General features: G+C 39.1%; 1 pseudogene; it reads right to left on the reverse strand.

Moving 5' to 3' along the window:
* Positions 1-11249: 11249 nt before the first annotated feature.
* On the reverse strand, positions 11250-13905 carry LOC147609779 (LRR receptor-like serine/threonine-protein kinase FEI 1 pseudogene; annotated as a pseudogene).
* Positions 13906-21642: the final 7737 nt, after the last annotated feature.

Below are 21642 nucleotides of genomic sequence, written 5' to 3' on the forward strand. Positions count from 1 at the left end.
AGCCACACGCAATTAATTATTTTCTCCCTTACACAACTAGAAGGTAGATTACATCTATGGCATGTCTTCAAAAGGCATACTATTGTATAAGTCCTCGTATACCTTACTAGTTAATCTGTATACATTTGGCTCACCCTTCACAAGATACAAGGGAAACTTAAGGCATCTAATCAAGTGTGAGTAAAGGATGGCAGGAGGTTTATTGTCAAGTAGGATGTATAGATCACTATGACCCTCCACTCTATCATATAAATGTCCTTCAACCACAAAGGAGTCCTTTTTTATGCGATTGTGCCATGCAGCTTTCTCGATCGTAGTTGTAAATCACTTTGGTGTAAAGCACTTCAGAATGTAGAAGTCCTTGCCCTCTCCCTAGGCATTGAATTGAATGCAAAGTTATGCCCTATACGTAGGGCATTACTTAGATCATCGTGGTGACCAGCATACATAAGCACATCAACACTACCATCATTGCTTGAAACATCATCTGCATATTCTTTACGTTCTTTGGGTTGTATCCTCAAGGACTACCACATTTCCACATATGCTTTGTTTTGGCATCTCCTCCACTGACTGTGCACACAAACATAACCAAAACAAGACAAGTTTCTAAATCTCAATGCATGCCTATCTATACTTGAGTAACCATTCACACAATGCAAAGAGTGTGATCCACTCACACCCATGTAATCCCAATCATGTAATCCCAATGTATATCTCTTTGTACATCACCAACCTTGATTTCTCAAAATACCCGGTTCACTCCCTTTGTGGACGACATGTGGTATCCACTATTGCTCATTGCATTGAGAAATTCCACCACACTTGTTGCATTGTCTAATGTTCATCCATCTAGCTTCAACTGCTCACTTGTGAGTGCTCTCTTTGATTACGGCTCTAGCCCCATCATGCTCACCCTTGCCATGTCCTAATCCAAAATATTTATGCATCATCGCAAGACTAGTGAGTTTGAAGTACCTCGCAACAAAGTAGAATTTACGCCTTGCTTTAAATTGCAATACCACACCATCAGACCACACCCAATGTCACTTTAGATTGCTACTCTGTTCTTTCAACCACCTCTTATGTAAAAGAAAACAGTGTTGCACAAACGAGGTGTCATGGACCTTGTCATTAGAGATATAGAAATGGGTGGTCTTTTTGATATTGCCCATTGCTGAGTGCATGTAAGAGATGTGAACCAAGATGGCCACCTAGTTTGAATACCAATGTATTGATTGGATCTCATTCTGCACTTTGACTGCAAAGTCCACCACTAAGACCACCACATCATTTAGGGAACTTTTGTAAACAATCTTTGAATTGGTCAGCCTGCCATCTGTAAATATAGTTATGTTTGCTAAAAGTGGTTAGCTTGTCCTTGAACAAAGAAAGAAACTTTTGCACCCTACTTGCTAAGCTACAAGATCTCTTTTTTTTTTGGGCCCTCTTCATCCACTTCTTGTGTCTCCACATCAGCAAAAAGCTTGACAGTTTCAAGTATTTGTCATCATGCTCCTCTGAAGCACACAATTCCATCCTTCCTGTACCACATTGACCACACATTCCTAACAAGCATCTCTTTGAGAGTGGAACATCGAATTCTCTGGTCTTGTACATAGCAGGGACTCCCAAAGAATTCTCAGGTTGTGAAATGTGGATTTTTTTGCTGCACATGTAATAACACCTATTTCAAGAACATAGATTTTACAATTGCAGTTGCCAATCCATGCTGTCCAAACCTCCCTTGCCGCATTTGATTGAAGGCATCTTTAAGATACACAAGCTGCACATGATATCGACAACAACAAATACTTTGGTCCTTCAATTTGCACACTAAATAAGGTTTGAGACCCTTAAAGAATCTAAGAGAAATCTTCACATCAAGATGTTTGTCTTGAAATCTTCTATAGAATTCCACCTGTGCCAATTCACCATGTAAATTTATAGTTAAAACAAAGAGATCACTCTACAAGAGTTTTTTGCAATTGCAATTACAACTTACATCTAAGAGAACTCTAGATATTACCTCAGAGTACCCTAAAGTGTGCTTGGGAGTACCTAGGAATACTTGGAAGTGCTTTAGAAAGAACCTAAGAGTACTTTCAGAAATTGCTTGGGAGTGCCTGAGACCACTTGAAAGCACTCCAAAAAGTGTTTGAAAGTACTCCAAAAATTACCTAAGAGTACTCCAAAAAGGGAGCTTCTGAGAGTACTTCGAAGTACTTTAGAAAGTACCTAAGAGTATTTGTAAGTACTCTAGAAAGAACCCTAATAGTACTTGAAAGTACTTTAAAAAGTCCCTAAGGGTACTCCAAAAAGTGCTTGTTCGGAGTTCTTGAGAGTACATGGATATAGTTTAGAAAGAACCTAAGAGTACTTGGAAGTTCATTAGAAAGCATCTAAGAGTACTTGTGAGTACGTGAGAGTAGTTTGGAGTACTTTAGAAAATAATTAAGAGTACTTCACAAAGTTCTTGGGAGTGCTTGAGACTGCTAGAAAGAATTCTAGGATGCACTTGACAACACTCCAAAATGTGCTTGAGAGTGGCTAAGACCATTCCAAAGTAGTCCAAAAAGGGCCTATGAGTACTCTAGATAGTGGTTGGGAGTGCTTGAGAGTACTTAGAAGGACTTTAGACATTGATTGAGGGTTCTCACGGGTAGTAGGTAGGACTTCAACAAGTACATAGAAGTCCTTTAGACTAAGAGCACTCTAGAAAGTTCTTGGAAGTGTGTGAGAGTACTTGTAAAGACTCCAAAAAGTACTTGAGAGCTACTAAGTGTACTTGAGAGCTCCCATGCATACTTAAAAGAACTCCAAAAAGTACTTAAATGGGAGAAAAATTTGGATAAGAAAGTTGTACGAGCTTTGCAAAGTGCAAAGTAATACACAATGCCACCTTAGCAAAGTGTTTGAGAAGATCTTAGAGGTAATTGAGAGAACATTCAAGGATAGATTTCAAACATAAGGCAAGTTAAGTAGATGCACTGGAAAGCCTTTCTACCAATCCTCTTTCGACATATATCTTTTTTGTTCGGGGAGACACAAGTCTTTACTGCCCAAAAGTCAAATACAAGGTCTTTAATCTCTGGTGTGATGTTGGTAGTACGATGCACCTATCGTTGGCATGTAAACAAAGGGAAGAATCCATTTTCATCCTGACACTGCAAGCATGAATTGACAAAAATGATGTTCCTCCTATGTATACCCAATGCCTTGGCAACTATTCTACTACTCAAGAGCTTTGCATCCTCCACATCATTGGCATTGATATAGGTCACCACAATTTCCCTTTTGAAAAACAACTCATTACTTAAGTGAGGCACCTTCACTTTGGACAAGGCTTTGTGAATGTTGGAGAAAATTTCTCTCTCCAGTTCTATTGCTGGTGGTCATAGCCCATGGAATGTTGGATGTAGGAGGAGTTGCCCAAGAATCTCTATTTGAATTTGTCTGTTAGTCCTTGTGTTTCCTTGCGCCATTACTTGGCCACAGCTCTATAAATTTTATTTCTTTGGATTTCATTAACCCAGTCATTTTCTCTCATCCTTTACACATCCTTTGCCCTACTTCTCTGTTCTCTGTTCTTTGCAGCCCAGTAATCTCTCAAACTTGGTATGAGTTCTTGTGGAATTTGCGCTACAATGCTCACACGTGAACCCACGGTGGCATTGGTGAAACCTGCAGAAAACAACCATCCATTAATGGCATGAAGCAATCATGACGCGAATAAAAAATTAAGGCTATTGACATCTCATCAGCTAAGTACCCATCTCAGTCTGTAGCTCCAATGTGTTTATGTCTCTACACCTCAGTATCCTAGAATCCACGTCTCTCCATTTTGTTGAAACCTCTTGACTTTGTGCCTCCATGTGTGGGATCCCTGCCCTCTCTGTGCACCGAACTCTGGAGTGCTGGTAGCAAAAGTAGCAACCTCAAGCATAGGGCAGAGCTTCCCACTCAGGGCCTTGCCCATGAATGTCCAGACAATAGACTAATCCGATAGCTCTTCTAAAACCAAATCGGAAAAAAACTTCCCTCGCCTAGAAAGCATAGGTGATTCCTCCACAGGAAACTCTTCTAACGTAGTCAAGGGCCTTATCTATTCTTTGTTTTCCCACCGATCCCATGGGTCACATGGCCAAATCAAAGGAGGAACTTGCACTTGGTTCATAGAGACCAACGCTTTTTTCCCCATCAAAAGAGGCATAGCCATTGATTCTTTTCCATAGAACAAGAATTATCCTATGACTTACTTCAACTATCGTAACTTGAACAGAATTAAATTTTACTATAGGAATCCATCAATCCAGCCTAACCCCATCCAATCCCATGGGTAAGCCAACCACCCAACCACTATATTGATAGGATCCATTATAAAAATTTCGTTATGTTTTATTCCGGGTACCAGGGCAAAAGAGTTCCCAGGCCCCCTAGCTGGCTCTCATGCAAAAATTAAATAGACACACCACTTAAACACCCAATATGAGATTGCCTTTTCTTAGATTCACTATTTCTAAACATAATTGCAGTAAAACCACATTATTTCCATCATAATCTTCAGTATTCCATTTCCACGGTCCAAGTTCCAACTTTTCCAATTTCCAATCATGAAATCCAATTCCATTCATTCCTTCCTTGGTGCACGTCCTATGGCATCATTGGCAACTAGAACGCTTAACATCTCATCAGTCCCTCTAGGCTCACCTAGCACTTCACTCAGGGGCCTTTTCAATAGTTCCTAGCCCATAGCACCCAAGAATATAATCAAGATTTTTTCATAAAATCCATATTCCATTCATTCCTTCCTTAGTGTACCTATGGCATCATTGGCATCCAGAACGCTCACCACCTGCTCACTCAGGGATCTTTTCAATAGTTCCTAGCTCATAGTACCTAGGAGTATAATCTCATAAAATCCATATGGACTCTCTGTTGAAGATCAGCTAGATTAACCAACAAGATCCATTTAAAAGAGCCATGAACTCATCCGTTGAAGACCAGCGAGGCCAATCAACCAGATCCATGCTCGTGTTCAGAAAATAACTCGAACTCATTTTCTTCTTTGACGCAAGCGTGGGTATCCTAGGCGGCCAAGCACTGTATGGTCAGCACCCTCTAGACTCCTTCACAGGTGACCTAGCGCTTCACTCATAGGCTGCTTCCTTGGCCCCTCATCCACCATACCGAAAGCTCACCATTTTAACCGAACCGAGGCTGGTCAAGACCTTGGCCGACCTTGCCACGTGAGACGTCCTTCTTTGACTCTCGGTTAGCTCTACTGTTGTAACATTTTCCAATTAGGTCCCCACAACCTCATTCCATAAGATAGTCAAAATGCTTCCCCCAGCATTATTGACGTAAAACAATTTAAAAAAAAACAGGTTTCACATACAAATACAGTTTCCAAGCAAAATTCTCATCATTCCTCATCATTTCACATCATTCCTCATCGTTTCTCATCATTCCATATCATTTCTCATCATTCCACATCATTCCACCTCATTCTACGTCACTTCTTATTATTCAACATTAATGCACATCACGCCATTTCACATCAATTCACATCATCCCACATTCATTCACATTATCCCACATCATTCCCACATTCATTCACATCATCCCACATCCATTCACATTATCCCACATCATTCCCACATTCATTCACATCATCCCACATCCATTCACATTATCCCACATCATTCCCATATTCAATCCACATCAATCCACACATCCCACACATCCCTCCACATCAATCCATAGCAATCAATACATCCCACACATCAATCCACACATTCCACATCCTTCCACACATCACTCCACATCATTTCACACATCACCCACATCAATTCAAATTTCTATGAACAAGATGGTCTCTTTTCGCTTTGAGCGAATCAGGTTTGATTATCAACTTTCCTTGATCTAGTCATCCAGAATCTTTGTTCCACAATCAACCAGGTTAAAAGTAGAGATACTCTACTTTTCATACTGATAGAACTTTCTAAGTCTCGGCCATTACTTCAGTAAAGGTAACTTTTTCTCGACTCAATTCAATTAAGACTAAATTTCCGTTCCCCTTTTGGATCCTCGATCCTTTCAAGAATTCCAGATTCCTTTCCCAAGGAATCTACGAATAAGTCAGCCACAAGTATTTACATTCATTCAACTAAGCGTGTTTCTGGTATTTTTTTGGGAAATCCCTTTTCTCATTTTAGAATGTACTCAAGATTCCATTTATTGAGAGTCTAGACGTATACTTCATAATTCCAAAAGTTAATGTGTTCGTGATTCCTCTTTCTGACAAAAAAATTATCCATGTTTTCTTGACGCATTCCTATGAATATTTTAACATTCTTTTCTCAATTTGCCCAAATAAAATATCATGAAAATCCCTCTTTTTGCATAAAACATTTATGTACTAATTCATTTTTATCTAAATGAGCTATATTCATAAATTTCCATAATTCTCATAAATTAAATGAGTCTAGAAAGTTTGTGCATAACCTTATTTATTTTTCTAGCAAATGAATACTGCTCAAAACTCCACTTTTGGCATAAAATTTATTATGTGTAAATTCATTTCCGAATGATAAAAATTCTTCCATAGTTTTCTCGCATTTTCTATGAAATGAGAATGCCTAAAATTCCACTTTTACAATAAAATTTATTATGCATAAATTTAAATTTATTTTTTAAAATTTTTGCCATAACTTCCCCACATTTACTATGAAATGAGAATGCTCAAAATTACACTTTTAGCATAAAATTTAATATGTGCATAAACTCATATTCTAATGATAAACATTTTACCATAATTTTTCCACATTTTCTATGAATTGGGAATTCTTAAAATTCCACTTTTAATATAAAAATTAGTTTATGCACAAACCTAAGCATAAACATAAACATTATTTCATCTAAACCACAACATAAATCAAGAAAGACATGCTTTTAAGTGGAAAACCGTGAAATAAAATGCTTCCCAAGCATGAGGGAGGTTAGCAAGAAGATTAACATTAAAAAGAGAGAATAAACTTCATTGTTTAGGCTTACCCTTGGTTTGCTTGATTCTTTACCTTGCAAAAGTTGTGTAGGCCTCAAGGAAGAGGCTTGGCCCACCAAGAGAAGAGGGTAATCTTCAAGAGAAGAAGAGGTTTAGTGAAGCACCAAAGCTTCACAATGGAGAGGCAAGGAAGAGGGATAAAGGAATTACACTAAAATGAAAATTACACTAGCATGGAATTACTCTAAGATGAAAATACAAAGGAATGGGGTCTATTTATAGGCGAGGGAGGCCACCAACCAAGTCCAACTGGGATCTAGAGGCTTCCAGCTTCAGTTTGATCCAATTTGGACAAGTTTTGGACCAGTTAGGCCCACTTTTCTGATCTAGTTTGAAAGAGGTGAGAGAAGAGATGAAATATCTCATTTTTTTGATAAAATAATTGAGGTAATGATGGAGATTCTAGGCGCCTCCTTCATGAGCTCCACTCACCCTCTTGAGGTGTCAAAATTTTCATTTTTTTACTATTAAGTGCTAGTACTAGTCAACTCTTCATCTTATGTGAGAATTTACTCATTTTTGGGAGATTTTATTTTATTCTTGAATTTTTATTATTCAAACACTTGGATTAATCCTATAGGAACATTAGAACACTCTTTGGACCTTAATCCATTTTTTAAAAAAAATAGGTACTCCTAGGCTAAGGTGTCCAGTGCACGTATTCAATTAATTTCTAATGCACATTGGAAAACTCTTTTTAAACTTATCTTTAAGGGGATCACTTCCTTTTGACTGGAAGAAAATACTTATCCAAAAATATTTCAAAACTGTATTATCTCTCTCTAGAATATTTTCTCTCTCTAGACCAAAATAGGGACAAACAAGATCTTTTTCCATTCTGACAGGGGGGATGATTACAAGAGACTGAAGGGAAGGTTCTTATATCTTTACATCATCAAAAGCTGGCGAGAGGAATCTTACATCCTACCCCACTTAAAAAACACATGTCCTCATCTCGCACAGCTGGAGGATAATCTCTTACATCTCTTTCTTCTTCTATTACGTCAAGCGTTACTGCTTTGCAAGTAGATGGCTGATTTCGAAACCTCTCTCTTTGACTTCCCCAATTTTGAGACTGAGGTCTTGCATTACTTTGCATCAAAGCTGAGAGTTGGTTAGGGAATCTACCTCTAGGGTTTCCCTGATTTTGACGGGAGGACCTTGATTATTCTAGAAGGAAAGAGCTAGAATTTGGAATCTTGGTCCTTGACTTCCTTGTCCTGAAAACCTTGATCCAAAAGGAGTTGGGCAGTCCTTGAGCTGGTGCCCAAAACCTTGATAACCAAAACATATGTTCTCACTTCTAAGATCCGGAGTTCCAGAGAATGTGTCCTGAGAGGAAAAGGCCTTTCTTCCATTCTAAAGCTTCTCATATCTTGGGTTTTGTGAGATCCCTATCCCCACCGCGCAACGGATTCGGGGTGCTAGCAGCGAAAGTAGCACTTCTTGCGCAGGGCAGGGTCCCACACTCGGTGCCTTGTCCATGGATATCCGAACAACAGACTAATCCGTCGGTTTTTCCAAAACCGAACCCGGAAAAAATTTCCCTTACCTGGAAAGCACGTGCGATTCCACCAGGATAACTTTTTACTCTAACGTAGTCAAGACCATTACTGATCAAGATGATCCGACTGCACCTATAAAGATACTCGGTCAGATCAAGGAAGAAACTTGCACTTGGATCAACGCTTTTTTCCCCATCAAGAGGCATAGCCGTTGATTCCTATCCATAGAACAATTACTATCCGGGATTTACTTTATCTATCGTAATAACAGAAATTGAGTCTCGAATTATGGATCCATCAGTCTAGCCTAACCCCATCCAGTCCCATGGGTTAGCCAACCGCCCAGCCACTGTAGTGATGGGATCCAATTTTAGATTTTTGGTTAGGTTTTGTCTCGGGTACTAGGGAAAAGAGTTCCTAGGTCCCCTAGCCGGAAATTCATGCAAACATAAAACTAGTCACACCACTTACACACCCAATATGAAATTGCCTTTTTCTCAGCATCAACTAACTTTAAAACAATCCTTTAATGAAACCATTATGTCACTGATGACAATCCTCTAAATCTTTGGTTGAATCTATATTTCCATCGGTGTACTTATGGCATCATTGGCAACCAAAACGCTCACCACCTGTTCACCCACCAGGGGCCTTTTCAATAGTTCCTAGCTCATAGTACCCGACAATATTTTCACATATAAAAATCAAGATGAAATCCTTGTTGAAGATCAGCAAGATCAATCAACAGATCCATATAAGAGAGCCATGGACTCATCCGTTTTGAGGACCAGCAAGGTCAATCAACCAGATCCATGCCTGGTTTCAGAAAACAACTCTTACTCTTGTTCCAATATCTTCCACGATGCACGTGTGGGTATCTTCGGTGACCCAGAGCCTGAGCACCCTATGGTCAGCACCCTCTAGGATCCTTCGCAGGTGACCTAGCGCTTCACTCATAGGCCGCTTCCTTGGTCCCTCATCCACCGTACGGGAAGCTCACCATTTAAATCGAACCGAGGCTGGTCAAGACCTCGATCGACCTTGCTACGCGAGACGTCCTCCTTTGACTCTCCGTCAGCAGTTGGAACTTTATCAGTTAGGTCTCCATGACCTTAATCCATAAGACGGTCAAAAATGTTTCCCCAGCATTCTTGACATAAAACAGTCATTTACAAACAGTCACAAAATACAATTTCTATATCGAACTCTCGTCTTTCCACATTATCCCTCCTCAGTCCACATTACTTATTCCACATTCCATTCATATGTGTACTCATTACTTATTCCACATTCCATTCATATGTGTACTCATTCTCATCCATTCACTCATATCGACGACACATTATTTCACACACACTCACATTCATTATTCTACATACATATCCATGTTCGTACATCCACATCATACATCCAATCCCATATCCGCATTCATACATACACATCCATATCCACATCCATACATCCACATCCATACATCCACATCCATATCCACATCCACATTCACATCCATACATCCACATCCACATTCACATCCATACATCCACATCTACATGCATACATCCATTTTCACATCCTCCTTCCTACATCCATATTCACATACATACATCCACATCCGTATCTACATCTATACATCCACATCCACATCCACATTCACATTCACATCCATACATCTACATGCATATATCCACATCCACATTCATACATACAAAAGGACACTAATTTAAAATTTAAAATTTATGGTTCTAAGTCTCCCAAAGAAACTTCCACAACATGGCAGTCAAATAGCACTTCTGATGCATGAGCTTTTAGGAGTAGCTTCAACCACATTTTTCTAATCTTAGTGAAATTGGATTCAGATGTGACTATCTACATAACCTTCCAATTAAACCTTTAAGTTTCCCCAATGCAAGCCCCAGCATGGCATTGCATTGTGTTCTTCGATGTTGACAAAAATGGGAAACCATTGAATTTCCAGAGTCTCTTCAAGATGGATTTCTAGAAGGTGGTACCAATCACACACGTACAAAGCCTGGATGTGCATGAATACATATGCATTGCCGTAAAAAGGATATTTTCTGTAAATCTCAATTCTAGAGTCGTCATTAGAAGAAGAGTCCTCTTACAACAATGAATCATATATCCCTCAGATTGTGGGACACTCTTTTGTACAATGCCTCGTTGGGTGAACTACACCATCAGGAATGTTTCATATTCGATAATACTTGAGTCACCACTATGACCTACTCTTGGATGCCTTTAGCTGAGTTACTAGCACTATTCTTGAACACTTGGCAATCACGAGTAGCCTTAGCCTCACGCCAACTTACCAAGAGCATGCACAGTTCTGTACACCTTGATCCAAATAGGAGTTTATGTACAAGTACTGAATGCAACTACATGATTAACCGGCACATAATTCAAGCATGATTCGACCATAAATTACATTTGCTTCCCTAATTTAGCATTTACATACACATACATATACACCCAAAAAAACACTTTCCAACTCTCACCTTCAGGGTAGGTAAGCAGCACTTGCTGCTCTACAGCTTATGCTTGACCTCCTTAAGTACTCACAAAACCCTCCCAACGCTCTCCACTATGATCTTATTTTTACTTAAAGAATAATGACTCGACACGCTTAACCTACTACACGAATGGAGACACATCTCAGCCTTTCAGTCCGAGATCGAGTCATAAAAATCATTTGGACATGGTGACATGATCTCAGCTTCCAGCATCTTCACCACTTCATGCATAGATGGCCGATCATCTGGCATTGGACTGAAGCACAGAGTTGCAATCTGCAGCAACGCCTCCAAGCTATCCATAAATGCCCCCTCGCACCTACGGTCAAGAATCTCCTTCAAGTTCTTCTCCTTTTTGAGTGAGATAGCCCATCCAACAATGTTTAATCCCTTTTTAACAAAGGAAGCATCACTTGGCCGCTTCCCGCTGATAAGTTCAAGCAGAACAATCCCGTAGCTGTAAACATCTGTTTTTTTTTCTGTTGCTCTTCCACTTTGAAGATACTCTGGAGCCAAATACCCAAACGTCCCCACAATGACAGTTGTGACGTGTGAGATGTTGTCTTCTAATAAATTGGCCAATCCAAAATCCGTACATGTGGCTCAAGGTTTTCTCCAATGAGAATGTTGCTCATCACGATGTATAATTCTTGGGGAGCAATCATGATGCAAGTATGCAAGTCCTCAAGCACCCCCTAAAGCAACCTTTAGACGAGCCCCCCCAGCTTAGTGATGATTCATCAGGATCACGATCATGCAGAACCTCTTCTAGGCTCCCATTTTGTAGGTAGTCATAGATTAGCAGCTTCGCCGAGGGGGAATTACAGTAGCCTCTAAGATTGACCAGGTTGTGGTGCTTAATGCTCCCTAAAACCTCCAGTTCTCTTTCAAAAAGCCGGTCAAAGCTGCTTTTGTCAATTTTCTTTACAGCAAATGCACTGCCATCCTCCATAACAAGCTTATAAAATGTTCCAAAGCCTCCATGACCAATGACCTAATTTTCTTTACAGCAAATGCACTGCCATCCTCCATAACAAGCTTATAAAATGTTCCAAAGCCTCCATGACCAATGACCTGGGTCTCATCCAATAGCTCAATTCTCCGAATTATTTCTTTAGATGTATAAGGTATATCACCGCCATGAAATATGACCACCATGGCACCCTCGTCTCCATTTTCTTCATAGGCTTTACGCTTTGAATGAAATTATTTTATGTGTAATATTTAAAAATTTTTGCCATAGCTCCGCTGCTATGACTGATAATTCTCAATTATTCTAAGGGATAAAGCTTATCATTAAGAAAATAATTAGAATGATCCCTAATTGGATCATTAATCTATAATGGATTGAATCATCAATATTCATGAAATACATAAACTAAAAGCATAGAAAAAAGCTATTAATTTGGCCTCAAGCATAGATTAATCTTGGATTAAGGAAAAGCTTTATGAAAAGCTTCATTTGGATTGAGAATGGATCATGAGTATGACCATTTCTTGAGTGAGAGAGAGAAATTACATAAAAATCATTAGAATTAAGCATAAATGGAAATTTATGTAATTCTTTACTATCATTCATCAATTAAATTCAATAGCATTCATCAATTTATGTAATTCTTTACTACCATTCATCAATTTACTTCAATAGCATTCAGAAACCATTCCAATTAAGCTTCTCAAGCTTGAGAGGGGTTGAGAAGAAAGAAACATTGAGAAATTATAGAAAAGATCAAAATTCACCATTTACCTTACAAATTGCTTGATTCTTTGTTCACGGTAGAGGCCCCCAACCAATCAATTGCTTTAGTATGTTGATAGAGCCACCAATGGGAATTGAAGAAAGAGGGAAGCTTCAATTTCTTCAATTTGGATAGAATTTTAGAGAATAGTAAAAATTAGCATTATTTCAGCATAATTCTAGTATAGTAAAATTCTCCTCCGCACACATGGATTGATCCTATTGGCCCACAGGAACCTTAATTGGACCATAATCCAAAAATTTCTAAAAATCTAGACCCTTAGGTTAAGGTCCTTTATACCCATTTCCAATTAATTCCAATTGCACATTGGAAAGTTCTTTTTGAATTTCTGTTTCAGGGAAATTCATTTTAATATTATGAGAAATTTTTCTATTTAAAAATATTCAAAATCTGAATATTCTCTCTCTAGAATATTTTCTCTCTCTGTGTCAAAACAGGCAGAGACAAGATCTTTTATATTTCTAAAGAGGGAATTGATTACACGGGAAGATGTTGGACATCTTGAGAGGTTGGGGAGGAATCGTATAGGTTTGATTAGGACCTTGCTGTCTCTTAGGAGGTGAAAAGCTGGAATCACTTTTCGGGGTTAGGAATATTTTGAAAGACGAGGGTGCTGGCTTCGGCGGGACCTTGACAACAAAGGCCTTGACGAAATCCTTCGCCATCTGCACTACTTCGTCCATAGAAACTAGCTTAGCATTTTTCACCAAGGTATCCAAGGGTTCGTTCATTCCCCGAATGAACCTGGCCACCATCAGCTGTTCTTCACCATCAATGGGCGAGTATTTGAGGAGAGCAAATGCCTGGTGATATTCCTCCATAGTTCGGCTCCCCTGGGTAAGCTCAAGAAACTCATTCATCTTTGTTTCTGAGAAGCCTGGAGCACAAAATCTCTTTTTGAGGTATGTCTTGAGATCATCCCACGTCTGGGTGTTTTGATCGAAGAGGTTTACCCATGCTACTGTGGATGTCTCTATGATCTTCAACCTAGCAAGAGCCACCTTACTTTTATCGTTGTAACCTCTAACATCGAAGTACTCCTCCATAGCTTCGATCCACTTTTCTACTGTTTCTCCCAAGCTCTCCCCTTCACCTTTGAAAGGTCCAGGCTGAGATCTATGAAAGCTTTGCGAACATCTAGGTTGAGCTCTTCCTTGAGTCGGGGGCTAACATTTCTATCATCATGACAATCCATGATCCTATTAATACAAAAATTCTTTGTCAAGTCCCTTTTAACCAAGACGCTCAAGTGAAACGACCACTTTATTTATAATTTAAATCCAAAAGGAGGTAAACTTTAGATCTAGATAATTCTGGGGTTCCTTAAAGTTTAGTCGACCCTCTCAGAATCCTAGGATAAAGATCCCTTCTATAAGAAGAAACATATAGAATAGATCATTCATATCCTTAACACAATAATGGTCCATCAGACCAATAATTTCCAATTAACATCTAAACATTTTCCACGGAAATTTCAATTATACAGGTTCTCAATTTGTCATTCCACAATCGGGTCCACTGGGCCAAGGTTAAGCTACGAACATTCTGTCAGCATGATCTACTAATCTCGTAGTGATCTGCTAAAAGTCTTAATCCTCTTCCAAGTTAGTAACATTATCACTGGGATTCTCTCCATTATCATCATCATGACTTATTCAACTCATCTACTTTCAACCAGGATTCAAAAGTCATCATCCTTCAATCGGAATCCAAATGAATTCATCCATTTTCAACCAAAATTTTAAAATCATATCAACCAAGATTCAAAAAATCATCATCTAGGATAGAAATTTTTCTCATTTAACTTCAAGGTATTAGATTCACTCGTATAAATTGTCAGTATAGAGCTGCAGTTCTACCCACGGTATATACAGGTATTCACAGCCCTTGGTGTTATAAGGCAAATGCCATCATATCTAGGCCTCAAGAAAGTTGGGGATTCCACACAATGCGGCACTTTCGTCTAAAAACCCAATTTCCAATTTATGAATTTCCATTCTGAATATCAGCTTGTATGAATTTCAACTCACAATTACAATCTTTCACTGGTAACTCATAAATTTTTGACATTTCTGGCTTCTTGGTTTATCAACTTTAACCAAATTGCTCTTATACCAGTTCTGGGATCCCTTCCCTCTCTGCACACCAAACTCTAGAGTGCTGGCAGCAGCAGTAGTAACCTCACGCATAGGGCGGAGCTTCTTACTCCGGGGACCTGCCCATGAATGTCGGGACAAGAGACTAATCTAGCGGCTCTTCCAAAACCAAATCCGGGAAAAACTACCCTCACCCAGAAAGCATAGGCGATTCCTCCAGGAAAATCTTCTAACGTAGTCAAGGCCCTTATCTATCCTTTGTATTCCGACCGATCTCGTGGGTCACATGGCCAAATCAAAGGAGGAACTTGCACTTGGTTCATAGAGACCAACGCTTTTTTCCCTATCAAAAGAGGCACAGCCGTTGATTCTTTTCCGTAGAACAAGAATTATCCTTTGACTTACTAACTATCATAACTTGAACAGAATTGAATTTTATTATAGAAATCCATCGATCCAGCCTAATTCCATGGGTTAGCCAACCACCCAACCACTGTATTGATAGGATCCATTATAAGAATTTGGTTATGTTTTGTTCCACGTATCAAGGAAAAGAGTTCCTAGGCCCCCTAGCTGGCTCTCATGCGAAAAGTAAATAGACACACCACTTACACACCCAGTATGAGATTGCCTTTTCTTAGATTCACTATTTCCAAACAGAATTGCAATAAAACCACATTATTTCCATCAATAATCCTTAGTATTCCATTTCCAGGGTCCAAGTTCTAACTTTTCCAATTTCCAATCATGAAATCCAATTCCATTCATTCCTTCCTCCATGTACCTATGGCATCATCAGCAACTAGAACGCTCACCATCTCTCTAGGCTCACCTAGTACTTCACTCAGGGGCCTTTTCAATAGTTCATAGGAATATAATCAAGGTTTTTTCATTCATTCCTCCCTTAGCGTACCTATGGCATCATTGGCAATCAAAACACTCACCACCTGCTCACTCAGGGGCCTTTCCAATAGTTCCTAGCTCATAGAGTATAATCTTATAAAATCCATATAGACTCTTCGTTCAAGATCAGCTAGATCAACCAACAAGATCCATTTAAAAGAGCCATGAACTCATCCGTTGAAGACCAGTAAGGCCAATCAACTAGATCCATGCCCGTGTTCAGAAAACAACTCTGACTCATTTTCTTCCTCGATGCACGCGTGGGTATCCTGGGTGACCCAGAGCCCAAGCACCATATGGTCAGCACCCTCTAGGCTGCTTCTCGCAGGTGAGCTAGCGCTTCAGTCATAGGCCGCTTCCTTGGCCCTTCATCCACCATACCGGAAGCTCACCATTTTAACCGAACCGAGGCTGGTCAAGACCTCGACCGACCTTGCCATGCGAGACGTCCTTCTTTGACTCTCGATCAGCTGGTTGCAATATTTTCCACTTAGGTCCCCACAACCTCATGCCATAAGATAGTCAAAATGCTTCCCCCAGTATTCTTGACATAAAACAATCTTTAAAAAAACAGGTTTCACATACAAATACAATTTCCAAGCTAAATTTCCATCATTCCTCATCATTTCACATCATTCCTCATCGTTTCTCATCATTCCACATCATTCCACATCATTCCATGTCATTTCTTATTATTTCATATTTTTACAAATTAATTCACATCACGTCATTTCACATCAATTCACGTCATTTCACATCAATTCACATCATCCCACATTCATTCACATCATCCCACATTATTCCCATATTCATTCACATCATCCCACATCATTCCCACACCAATCCACATCAATCCGCACATCCCACACATCACTCCACATTAGTCTATATCAATCCACACATATTCATTCACATCATCCCACAGCATTCCCACACCAATCCACATCAATCCACACATCCCAGACATCAATCCACATCAGTCTATATCAATCCACACATCGTCCCTCTCAGTAATCCACACATTCCACATCACTCCACATCATCTCACACATCATCCCCATTAATTCCAATTTCTACGAACAAGATGGTCTCTTTTTGCTTTGAGCGAATCAGGTTTGATTATCAACTTTCCTTGATCTAGTCATCAGAATCTATGTTCCTCAATCAGCCAGATTAAAAGTACAGTTACTCTACTTTTCATACTGACATAACTTTTTAAGTCTTGTCCATTACTTGGCTTAGTAAAGGCAACGTTTTCTCGACTCAATTCAATAAAGTCTAAATTTTCGTTCCCCTTTTTGATCCTCGATCCTTTCAAGAATTCCAGATTCCTTTCCTAAGGAATCTATGAATAAGTCAGTTAAGTATTTACATTCATCTAACTAAGCATGTTTCTGGTCTTTTTATGGGAAATCCCTTTTTCCGTTCATAATGTATTCAAGATTCCATTTCTCGAGAGTCTAAACGTATACTTCATAATTCCAAAAGTTAATATGTTCGTGATTCCTCTTTCTGACAAACTTTATCCATGTTTTCTCGATGCATTCCTATGAATATTTTATCATTCTTTTCTCAATTTACCTAAATAAAATATCATCAAAATCTCTCTTTTAGCATAAAATATTTATGCACCTCTACTAATTCATTTTTATCTAAATTAACTATATTCATAATCATTTCTATAATTCTCATAAAATGAATGAGTCTAGAAAATTTGTTCATAACCTTCTTTATTTTTCTAGCAAATGAATAATGCTCAAAACTCCACTTCTAGCATAAAGTTTATTACGCGTAAATTCATTTCCTAATAATAAAAGTTCTTCCATAGTTTTCTCGCATTTTCTATAAAATGAGAATGCCTAAAATTCCTCTTTTAACATAAAATTTACTATGCATAAATTTAAATTAATTTTCTAAAAATTTTACCATAGCTTCCCGACATTTACAATGAAATGAGAATGCTCAAAATCACACTTTTAGCATAAAATTCAATATATGCATAAACTTATATTCTAATACTATTCACTCTACTATTCAGAAAAAATTATAACTCTCGATTTAAAAAGAGGACCACAAAAAGAAAACCATACCTATTTTTTATTTTTCATGGCAAAAAATCCTATGGATTCACATTTGAGAAAAACATACTTGAAATGTCATTTTAAAAAACAACTACAGAAGACGAATTGAACTACCTGGGATACTCATCCAGCGATATCGCACCTGAGTTTTCACGAGTGGTACTCACTCGCAACATGATTGCCAAATTTTCATGGCCAAAAATCCTATGTATTCACATTTGAGAAAAACATACTTGAAATGTCATTTTAAAAAACAACTACAGAAGACGAATTGAACTACCTGGGATACTCATCCAGCGATATCGCACCTGAGTTTTCACGAGTGGCACTCACTCGCAACATGATTGCCAAATTTCATGGGCGTCGTTCTCTGGAGGGAGGGAAGATGACCTTCTCATTGTAGCGGCTGTGTGACAACTCGGTGATGGTGTCCACGTCCACGTTGAAGGCGGTGGCCACCACCTCCTTGGGGATGCCCGCATACGCTGAGTTAGCACCCGCTAGGAAGGACAAGGAGGGCATGTCTGGTGAGAAGAGTGATAAACTCGAGCCCGTCGGCAATCTTGATGGACGGAAAGAACTGCGGAATGACCATCACGTTGCCCTCTCACACCTCCCCTTGAAACACCTCTTGCCCGTCCCTGCTTGCCACCTCGATCCTTCCCCTGCCCCTAGTAATATACAGGATCTGGTGGGCATTGCGCGCGAATGATGGGGCATGGATGACGTTTTGCATGGCAGTAAAGCCCATGAATTATTAATGGTAAGAGAACAAGGGTGTTTTGTTGGTTCTGACCGATTAGCAAGAGGCAGTTGGTCGTTGGAAATTAGAATGCAAAGAATAAATCGCAGCAGCCCCCTCGCTTGACAGGTTGCACCGTTTAATAATATCATTAGTAATTCTAAGGTTTTCCTATTATGCCTCAGAAAATTAATGAACAAACATTTTTCACTCGTTATCCGCCCCTATTCTAATGATAAAATTTTTACCATAATTTTCCCAGATTTTCTATGAATTGAGAATTCTTAAAATTTCACTTTTAATATAAAAATTAGTTTATGCATAAACCTAAGCATAAAAATAAACACTATTTCATCTAAACCACAACATAAATCAAGAAAGGCATGGTTTTAAGTGGAAAATCGTGAAATAAAATGCTTCCAAAGCATGAGGAAGCTTCGGAAGAAGATTAATATCCAAAAAGAGAGAATAAACTTCATTGTTTGGGCTTACCCTTGGTTTGCTTGATTCATTACCTTGCAAAAGTTGTGTAGCCCTTAAGGAAGAGGCTTGGCCACCAATTACTACCACTTTTGGGACTTATGCATATCATGTCATGCCATTTGGGTTATGTAATGCACCAGCCACATTCCAACGTTTCATGCATAAATCTTTTTGGGATGACTTGGCTGAATTTCTTAAGATTTTCATGGATGACCTTGGGTTGGGGACTGAGAGACACAAACACTTGAGAGCACTAGAGTATGTCTTTGAGCGGTGTTTGTGTCTCTAAGTAAACCCACAAAAATGTGTCTTTGGGATAGATTGTGGTATATTTTTGGGACATCTCATTAGCAAACATGTCATAGAAATGTACCCTTTCAAGGTTGAGGCTCTTATCCAAACACGAGCACCTAAAATAGTGAGACAGTTGAGAGATTTCCTTGGGGTAGCTAAACACTATAGTTAATTCATAAAAGATATGGCTCATGTTCTCCTTCCTTTGAATGCTCTCTTGAGGCTTGATATTAAGTTTCATTGGGTAGAGGGACACCAAAAGTCATTTGATACCCTTAAAGATGCCTTTACCAAAGCTCCAATTATGAAACCTCCTAATTCTATAAGACCATTTCATCTTTACTCATGTTGTTCATGACACATCATTTTAGCTTTCTTAGCTCAAAAATATGATAAGAGGGATCACCCCATAGCTTACTATAGCCAAAAGTTGAAGGACACGGAAACTAGATACACTTGGGTGGAGAGAGCATGTTTAGCCATTGCAGAGGCAGGAAGTTTCAACCTTATCTTACTATGCAGCATAGTACTATCATCTATGTACCAAAAGATTCCTTAAGCTTTTATTGAATAAGTTAGAGCCCCCTCAAAGAATCATGAAGTGGGTAGTAGAGTTACAAGCCATTGATTATGAGTTGAAAACCAAACCCTTGGCTCTTCAAAAACCGGTGGATTGCTTAGCTGACCTCTGAAATGTTGAAAAAGAAGCACCTAGTGACTCGGTGGTTGACTTGTTTGGTACTGAGAAATCTCAAGAGTGGTATGACAAAGTAGCCTCTTATCTTTCTACCCTGCATGAGCATAACCTCCCTTTAGAAGAGTCTTTGAAGAGTCTTTGAAGAGTCTTTGGATCCTTTGTTGCCCAGAACCTGGGGACTTTGTCAACTTGTTCTCACTTAGAAGATCGTAGCAGCACTATTTGGAAGGATATTCAAACCATGAAGATCTTTGGGGTAGAACGTATATCTTTATAAGTGGGCATGTTGGATAAATGTTATGATCTGGGAGAAGTTGATTTATTCTCTCACACACATTCTGTGATAGTTACGAGGTAGATCCATTATACTTCATTATGGTTCGATAGTCCAATGGATAAGGCACCAGTCTAATCGGACATCTGGGTTCACACTAGCAAGCTAGTTTTCCCCGTAGGACACCACTGTTGGAATTTTTTTGGCCTAGGAAGCATTTTTTCCATGCATCGCATTTGCATGATTATATGTCTTACCACTATTTTATCCACAGCTGCATAATTTTATATATTATTTCACCACTCCCGTCCATGAAAACAATGTGCAAAGAGATGTTTTCACTTGGTTGGCCAGGTCCATGTGTAGCAACGCGACAGTAGGTGGAAAAAGCAACGACCGACGAAGCATTTTATTAAAACTAAGGTTAAAACGGATGGTAATGTAAAGGATTTCAGTTAATATATATATATATATATAACTATTGATTTTTTTAAAAAAAGAGTTGCAAGTGAAGAGACAAAGAGGTGGCGGAAGGCAACGGTTGCCTCATTACGCAAGTGATAGAAAGGTTCACCTTCTTGGACCCTCACCAATCTTGCGCAGAGCAGCAAGAAAAAAGAGAAGGAAGGCACCCGGGTGTGCACATCTTGCACAGCAGCAAAAGAATCAAAAAAGACGACGCCATCATGATCGTCATCTTGAGCAACAGCTGAAAAAAATAGCATAGCAAAAAAAAGAAAGAAAAAGAAAGCGATCTTGCGTTCCACTGTGTGCACCGCAGTAAGAAGAGAGAGCAACAAAGGTTTTGCGATCTTGCACCAGCCAACACATTAGCGCAGCAGCATAGCTTGCGCCGCAGCCAACACATTACCGCAGGAACATAAGCAAAACGCTGACGAACGGCGCCAGTCGTGGGGATCAATAATATTTTTTTTATTTTTTTTCAAGAAACCCCCCTGTGCTCACCACCTTGTGAAAACTAGCAGAAAATGCCTAGCGCAGAAGCCAACCTTGCGCCAATAAAAAACCGAAGAGAAAAGCTTGGCCACCTAGCGCTGCAACAGCATATAAGCAGCAAGAGCACCTTGTGAGCCTCACTTTCTTGGCCAAACAAAACTAGGAAACAAAAGAACCCTACACATACAAATGACATCAACAATAAAAAAGAGATAAGTGCCCTCTTTAATGTTTTATTATTTAAATAAACAAAAAA

The sequence above is a fragment of the Cibotium barometz genome, chromosome 50 (assembly GCF_041138505.1).
Source record: "Cibotium barometz isolate CiBa-2024 chromosome 50, ASM4113850v1, whole genome shotgun sequence".
Taxonomy (NCBI): domain Eukaryota; kingdom Viridiplantae; phylum Streptophyta; class Polypodiopsida; order Cyatheales; family Cibotiaceae; genus Cibotium; species Cibotium barometz.